This window comes from Pseudorasbora parva, chromosome 14 (genome assembly GCF_024679245.1).
Source record: "Pseudorasbora parva isolate DD20220531a chromosome 14, ASM2467924v1, whole genome shotgun sequence".
Taxonomy (NCBI): Eukaryota; Metazoa; Chordata; class Actinopteri; order Cypriniformes; family Gobionidae; genus Pseudorasbora; species Pseudorasbora parva.
In genome coordinates this window covers 32,944,818-32,953,719 of record NC_090185.1, presented here as the reverse complement: position 1 = coordinate 32,953,719, position 8,902 = coordinate 32,944,818, and the positions used below count along the sequence as shown (strand labels likewise).

The 8,902-nt window shown below is 35.7% G+C and overlaps 1 protein-coding gene across 6 annotated transcripts in view; it reads left to right on the top strand.

The window, feature by feature from the left end:
• Positions 1–1,099: 1,099 nt before the first annotated feature.
• pcbp4 (poly(rC) binding protein 4) overlaps positions 1,100–8,902 on the top strand; it is a 113,824-nt gene continuing 106,021 nt past the window's right edge. For 3 of the 6 annotated variants that reach the window (XM_067416294.1, XM_067416292.1, XM_067416298.1), the window contains exon 1: positions 1,100–1,238. The gene's annotated coding sequence lies outside the window, so the exon portion shown is untranslated. Of the gene's footprint in view, positions 1,239–1,452; positions 1,669–8,902 lie in introns of those variants that run through there. The other 3 variants (XM_067416297.1, XM_067416296.1, XM_067416293.1) reach the window with 3 other exon arrangements.

Sequence of the window (8,902 nt, the reverse complement as noted above, 5' to 3'; positions counted from 1 at the left end):
TATTTATTGTTGATCAATATAATGCATAATGCAGTGTCTTCAGTCTGGATTGTAAGCAGCTGAACTGATGTGCCTGTCCACAGTAGCCAAATGGATTTCATTGTGCAAATGGATTTTTTAATGTCTATAAAATCAGGGCTATTCTGCAAGCAAATGAGCTGTAAAGTTGATCAACCTGATCACAAAACGAGATGAGACTTTCATTATCCTAGTTTTACCATACCATTAAAGTTAACCATCTTTTGTCCTTATTTTAAATCAACAGCACTATACATAACATTAACAATTACATTATAAAATGTTTAATTACATGATAAAATAGTGGTTAAGGTACATTCAAATAAGCCGTTCAGAAGCTTCAATACTTTTCAATTACACTTGAACCACCATTTTGAGGTGTGTTGAGTCAGTAAATAAGGTGTTTTTTTGTTTTGTTTTGTTTTTTAATGCTGATGCCTGGTTTACAAACTAAATACATCTCTAAATGCAATTGACCATAAGTTTTTCTTCTTTCGTGACATTTGCTTATTTATGATGCAGGAACTTTAATGGCTTGAATCAAGTCTTTGTATGGATGTTTCCTTTTTCTGTCAATGACAAAATGTCAAATCCAATGCTCATCCAAAATCAGAATCAAATCCTCCACCCCCAGCCTTTTGTCCATCACTCTAGAATCAAATTGCAATATATTGCTGTCCGGAGGATTCGAATCTTTTTCGAACGGAATCGAATGTTTTGTTTTCAGAGAAATTTTTAACTCGAATCCTCGTGAGGGATTGAATCTTTTTTTCACTCGGGCACTCTGGAATCGAATATTTCTCATTCTGTCACTGTCAAAAATACTTCATAATAACTTGCCCACTTGCGCGAAGGATAGACAAATATAAAAAATGTCGAGAAAATGTCTGACTAATTTGTATTTGTGTGAAATAACCGAGTGGTCGAAAAGACTAATCGAACGCAGTGGGTTTTTTCCCCCCCTCGGCATATGGTTGTGCATTGTTGTTCTTTTTAACCCTCGTTTGTCTTTTGTAATTGGATAGGATGGTCCTATATCCTTTAGCCCCCCCCCCCCCCCCCTCTCTCTCTCTCTCTCTCTCTCTCTCTGACATCGGGGTTTTCTCTCTTACAGTAAGCGCCTGCCACTGACAATGTGGACATCAGCGGGGAATATATAGTGTAGGCTATCATCTAAATTCGCGTCGTGTTCACAGCGCATTCAACTTCATTATTACCAGGTAAGTCGGAATTATTATGTCAGGTACCTTTTTATATATCTATGTCGTATCTTTATGGCTTTTGGTAAATGCATCCGATCCGGTCAGAAGTGAGAGATGGTTCGGACTCGCGCTGTTATCCCGTAGGAAACCGCTGCTGTTGTTATGGCAATAAAAGCGGAGCTCGTTGCGTATGCCGGTGTGTTCCAGCACTAGTTAATACAAGTTAAACCACCAAGCGATCGGAACGGTGAAGTTTACAGCTTTATGAACGTTTTATGGACCCATTTAACTCGTAGGTGTCTGAACATAACGCTTAAAAGCATGCAATATATTGCGTCTGTAATAGGAGGGGACCTAGGCTAGGGGGGACCAAGTTGACTTGCGAATTTAGATTTGTTCGTTAATCTGATTTAAGAAGAGCTGGACCAACCGAAGCAACGTTTTGCAGGTAGACTTGTTTAGACCATTATTGGTTCATTGATTATTTAATACAGAGGTTAAAAAGTTCAATATCTCCATGTGGCACCAGGCTTTTTTGTTCTGGAGCCTTAATAAACGTGAGGTTTTGGATGATATGCCTGTGCTCTGGACAGAAGTTCATTGAGACGAATAATGTCCGGATGCCAGGGGTCTGGGTGATCCCTCCTCCTGGACATCTGATTTGATTTTAGATGCTGTAATTGATTATGTTGACCGGGAGCCGAACCCTCGCAATTAGTGCAAATACTAATTATCTTGGGTCAGTGACTGAATGACTGAGCATCTTTGTAATTGAATTTATCTAGGAGGGTGTATTGGCTGTTTGTGCTCCAGAAAATGCAGCAATCCTCCAATTTAGGCATGGAACAAATTTTCATACGGAATTCTTAATCAAATCAAAGATTTTTTTTTTCTTGTACATAATGCAGTCTTTATTATTCTGGTATTTACATACTGTAAATAATATCTATACCACTTCTTCTATCATGCACATATCAGGGTGAGTGATTGAATGACTTAGCATGATTGTAATTCAAACCATGTAGAGAATATATCGGTTGTTTGGTTCACAAAATGCTGCTTTCTGATTGATCTGGCCTTGAATCTTTGTATGAAATCAAATAGTGTTTTGCACCGTCATTGTCAAAATCAGAAATAAGTCTTTAAGCCTTAGTATCTATCTATCTATCTATCTATCTATCTATCTATCTATCTATCTATCTATCTATCTATCTATCTATCTATCTATCTATCTATCTATCTATCTATCTGTCTGTCTGTCTGTCTGTCTGTCTGTCTGTCTGTCTGTCTGTCTGTCTGTCTGTCTATCTATCTATCGTTCTATCTATCGTTCTATCGTTCTATCTATCGTTCTATCTATCGTTCTATCGTTCTATATATCTGTCTGTCCATCTGTCCACATCATATAATGTATTTCTAAATATGAAGCCCTTTGTAGAATAATACAGTCGCTTAGTTGTTTTAATTGTTTTCCATCACCTAGAAATGAAGTGAAAGCTTGACTGCACCAGCTGAACTGATGCAGAATGAAAAACCTCATTGTGTTCATGGCATTTTCTCTGCTAAACTGTTTGGCATGTGAGCAGCTAATTCTTGTTCTCCGAATCACTGAATAGGGATCTTTGTTTCCGTTCTTTTGCCTTTCCGTACAAACTAGCTTTGAAGTTAACTTTGGATATTATTAGGGTGTACTGGGACATGTTCGTGTGCCTGTCCTTATTGCCTGTTGAAGAACATTTCCCGGATATGTCCTTCAAAATGTTTGCATATGATTCCAACTTCGAAGTTATGTTTTAATGTTAAAAAACTAACATCTATCTATCTATCTATCTATCTATCTATCTATCTATCTATCTATCTATCTATCTATCTATCTATCTATCTATCTATCTATCTATCTATCTATCTGTCTGTCTGTCTGTCTGTCTGTCTGTCTGTCTGTCTGTCTGTCTGTCTGTCTGTCTGTCTGTCTGTCTGTCTGTCTGTCTCAGTTTTCCACTAAAAAATGCACATTTAAATCAGTGTTACCTGCTGTTGTTGTTTTTTTTATTATTATTGTTTGTGGAATTTACTAGCAATTTCTGAGTGAAAATAGTTTCTTTATTGGCACTGATGGTTCCACAAAGAGCTTTTAACATGCATGAAACATTTCCATTCCACAAAAGGTTTTTTATAGTGGAAAAAGATTATTTAGGCCCTGTTTACACTAGTGCATTTCAGAATTAAAACATAACTTTTGCTACGGTTATGAATCCAGAGATTTTGACTTTTCAGTGTAAACACAAACCAAAACTGATCATTTTGCAAACGAAGGTGTGGCTTCCTACATTCACTCCCTGATTGGGTTTTCTGGATCATTGCATATCCTTCCCTGATTCGTCAAGCCCCTATCATTTGACCATTACGCTACCAGAACATGGCGATAACAGACCAGCCTGTAAACTTGCTCGACGAGCCTGTAAACAATAACATAGACATGGAACTGCAAGCTTTGCTGACTTTGTTGTCCTTTATAGCAGCCATTGTGCAGTTAAATTGTGCATTTGCTGCAGCCGCTTACATGCAGAAGAGGAAAGCTATTATCATTAGAGCAATCGGCAACTGTTTACACTACGCGCATGCCCAGTGTGCATGAATGGTCATGTGACGTGCGTTTTCGGTCGTGTAGTGTGGATGGAGATCTTTTAAGCATAAATGCCAGTACACTGTAAACCCTAAAAATTTGACAAAACTCAAATATTTTGAGAAGTTTAAGCAGAATTTGCATATTTTTATTTTGTACACAGGCATTTTAATTGCTCTTAGCATTAATTATTTGAATAAGCAAATTAATTAATTCATTCAGTCATTTAACTTAAAATTGTCATGTAATCTCAACTTAAATATTTTAGTAGAGGAAACTTGGCTAGCTTTAACTAGCTCATTCAGTAAATGCTAAAATCCCAGACCAGTTTAAGTTTGTCTAAACGAAAAGAGACCAGTTCATAAGACAACATAGTTTAGATTACTTAAAATGTGTTAGTTTTGTAAACTCAAAAGAAAAAGTTCTAAAAACAAAAAAATATAATTTGATTGAAATAATGTATTTAATTTAAGTTTACCCTACTCAAACCAATTACGCTGTAAAAAATAATGGAAAAAAAAATAATGAAAAAATATTTTTCTTTGAAATAAAAAATCAGAGTTAATACGATAAACATTTTTTGAGAATCGGCAACCTTTATTGAAATATTATTAAAAGATTTTATTAGCATATTGGGCAATTATGTGTTTTATTTGTGATGACGCAGCCAAATTGTGCTATTTTTATGATTTATGAAAAAATGTATGTGGTTCAGATTCAATAATATTTGAGTTTCTATTTATTAAACCAATTTCCTTCATTGTATCAAATACAATTTTTGATTTCAATAAACTCAAAATTTTAAGGCCAACCAGGTTACTTACTTTTTTAAGTTAAACCAACAATATTTTTTTTAAAGTGTATGTATTTTGAGTGTTAGGGTTTACTGTGTATAGACAAGGATTTTTTTTATTTTCAGATGCTGTGTCAAATGAAAACGCACAAGATTATTATAATGTTCTTCACATTACAAAAAACATGGCTCTTTTAAAGGGATTGTTCACTTTGAAATGAACATTCTGTCATCGTTTACTCACCCTCAAGTTGTTTCAAACCTGTATGAATTTCTTTCTTCAGCTGAACACAAGGGAAGATATTTTGAAGAATGTCAGTAACCAAACAGTTAACTGGATCCATTGACTTCCATAGTATTTTTGTTTTCCTACTATGGACGTCAATGGCTCCAGTTAACTGTTTGGTTACTGACATTCTTCAAAATATCTTCCCTTGTGTTCAGCTGAAGAAAGAAACTCATACAGGTTTGAGGGTGAGTAAAGGATGACAGATTTTTCATTTTAAAGTGAACTATCCCTTTATGAACGGTTGACTGAAAGGTTCTTTGGGGAACCAAGAAATGGTTCTTCTATCCATGACATCAACCCACCTTTATTTTTACCTGGAAATGTCTATTACAAAATAAGAGGTAGCGATGTAATTGTTGCCATTACATTTTTGACAAATCTGTACCAAAGGACATTAGTTTCGGCTCTTTGATTAAGTCCCTTGTCAACTCAATACCCCTTAAACTGATATTCCCTCAGAGCGAGTTTATAGGAAAACAAATTGCTTCTCTGGTTGAGGAAATGAAAGGCAAAAAAAGTGATGAATGACTTAAGAAGGAGAAAAAAAAGAGGGTGAAGTGTAAACATCCTTCTGAAACAAAGTTGAAGAGCAGATCTCCGAGACCTCCTTGTTGAAGTTCACCATGTACGAGGCTGCTAACGCACAATGGCATTACGGTCCCGCTTCAATTTGCCGCGGCAGACAGGCGATTAACTGCAGTTTAATCTGCACGAGGCCTTATTCTCCTCAACATTCTGATCTACGACACTATTTTTAGCCCCACAAAACAACCCCGCTTCCCCAACCCCCTAAAAACACTGCAGGCGTCTGTGAGGAATCCAGCATTTAAGATAAGAGCGCAGGCTCTGCGTGAGGATGTTAAGTTTTTCAGCATGACATGCATGTGATTCATGCAAATTCTCCCTTGTCTTTACTGTTTACTGTTTTGTTTCGAGCGAGTTTGAGGCGGTTCAGCGTGGTGCATCACAAGGTCCTCGGGCAGTTGATAATATATGGGTTCTCTGTTTAAAAAGATTGGAGAAGATATTGACTTCTAGTGCAAGTATCTATAAACCTGGCCCTTGCCCTGCAATGTGACTTCTGACTGTCAAAACCATTACGACTTTCAGTTGAAGGCACAAAGTTTTGTCATTATTTGCTCACCTTTGTGCCCTTCCACACCCATATGACTTTGTTTCATCTGTGGAAGATGACAGTAGACTTTTTGATTATTTCCCAAAAATCATCACGGAGGGGATTGCTTCTATATTCAATGACTTGAAGCTTTTATTAGAGTAGCCAAATGAGCTTTTATTTCTCTCTGGCTCATTTTCAAATCAATGACTATATCTATAAACTACTGAAACAATTTGACCAAACCAAACAATATACTGCTTTTGTACTTACACTACTTTATTAAATCATACAATTTTGTCTAACGGACTATAAAATAAATAACTTATATGGTTACTTTAAGTATGAGTCGATTAAACAAAAAGGGATTTTTTTAGGCACACTTAACCAAAGGGGGAAAAAAATCTATATCCGTTTTCAATCAATATTAGAGATGTTTTTAATGTATTTGTTTCAGCCTGAATTGCTTTGTATATTGTTCAATATTGAATATTTCATTGTGTTTCTCCCTATGTTCTCCTTTCCGCCTAAATTTATATTTAAAACATCAATATTATTTAATGTAAATCATTATTCATCAAGCACTAACTTAATTTGTTGTAGTATTAAAGAGTTCATTTTATTTATATTATGGGTTTTATTTATGTTTTTTTACATTATGCAATATATTTATAGAGAAAATTAAATTTGAATTTCATTGTCGGCCATGACATGAAACGAATTTGTTGCATCCATATTTACTTGTTTATTTTAATATCTGTAATACATAGTTATTTATTCATTCATTCATTCATTCATTCACAACAGTCACTATTGGACTGCCATATGGAAAAGAGCAGCATGGACATTCTTCAAACATACTCCTTTTGTGTTTCGCAGGAAAAAACACACAATATACAGGTTTGTAAAGGAATGAGGGTGAATGAACAATGACAGCACTGTATTTTGGGTGAACTGCCTCTTTAAGTAAAGAAAAAGCAGCTCAATGACAGATTGATGGTATAATAATGGCTTAACGTCTGTCATACGAATGTCACAAATTCGATCTATTGACTCTCGCAGAAAGAGACGAAACTTGCTGTCACAGTGTGTTTGGTGCTGATACAATGTTTCGCCACACTATAGCACTTCCTCCAGCTAAATTTGATAACTTACATGAGAACATTTTTCCTGTCTGGTACATTTATAGGCAATGCTATGACTTTTATTTTTGACAGACAGGACTTTCCAGACTGTCTTTCATCTTGTTGGTCCATATCTCTTTTTGTACAATACAAAGCTTTATTAGATATTTTAGATCTTGCTGTATTGTTATACGATTATGGGCTCTTTTATTTATTATTGGAGTTAGAAAATTTCTGTCATTCTACTTGCCTATTATTTGTTAAATTTACTTGCTATTATTATTATATATTTTTTTAGTTTTAAAAGTTATTTCTACAGCATTTTCTTATTCAATATAGTATCATCTTAAGTCTTAAATCTTAAGTCTAAATTATTTTTGTTAAACAATTGTATGATACAAAGAATGTTTTGCTAACATTCCCATTAAGTTTAAACAAACTTTTATGTAAGATGCGATTCATCGATTTGACAGCACTACATATTAAAATAACGCCTTGAGAACATTATTAAAGACCACATAACACAACCATTAACGTTACTTGAAGAACTTTGAGAGAACCTTGCTAGGACGTTAGCTAAAGTTCACTGTTCCATGTTAGCTGGGATGGTTTCAAGCAAAAAGGGTTGAACATAATTGACAATAGTTTGAAACACATACCATTGCTCACTATTTTGCCAACGTATATCGTGAAGGTCGTTGCTTTTGTCTAGAGAGTGTATCTAAACTTAGAAGATTCTCCGTTGAGCATGTTGTTTGACACTCATATCTGCTTTTCTCCCATCAATGTCACAACACCCACCCCCCCTTCTCGCCCACTGTCAATGTTGTGCTTCCAACTTTTTCAGAGCGGCTTTGATATATTTCTTTGGAAGAGAGGTGTTGCAATTTAGAGCTCTGAGAATTTTTAGATCAAGACGTGCTTTCTCTCTATCTCTCCAATTCCCATCGGTATCAAAGCCAGCTGGCAAGGTTGCAATCAAAAAGCTGAAAATGACTTTCGGAAAACGCGACGCGTTTGACCTGCTCATGAAAAGTGAGGGAGCATTGTAGTTTTGATAAAAGAACGCAGAGATGTTGATAACGACTGTTAGAGTTAGCGAGGATTGTGTAATTGTTCAGTCAGTTTATACAGGTCTCTTCTGAATAATTTCCAACAGAACGCTGCGTTCATAGAGAGAGAATGCATATATTGTTTCGTGTGTTCTAGCAGGCAGAATGCGCAGGACGCGTCCCACTCTTGCGAACAAGCTTCCCCTTATTTTCCTGCTTTCTGGGAGATTGAGGTCATTGTTAATTGAAACACAGACACATGTTAATTAGTGTGAGATATTTTTCCCCTGAATCTCTCCAAACTAACGATGTCCTTCAATTAATTACTGGGTGCACGTCTCTGCTGCAAGCTAGTGCTTGCTAGTCAAGAGAAAAATAAATTAAAGGAACTGTTCAGCCACAAATGAACATTCGCTCACCCTCGTGCCGTTCCCCTAATAGCTTTCTTTATTCTGTGGAGCACAACAGATTATGTTTGGCAGAATGTTCACGCTGTTCTTTTCCTTTTAAACCCAATTCCAGTTGGTGTTTTTGATATGTTGCAACACAGTAAGGGAAGTTAATTCAAATAATGACTTAAAGGAGTGATGAATTGAGAAATCAACTTTCCCTTGAGCCTTTGATTTATAAAAGGTCATGATAATATAAGAATATCCTGAAAGTTTTGAAACTGAAAACTTTCTTTTT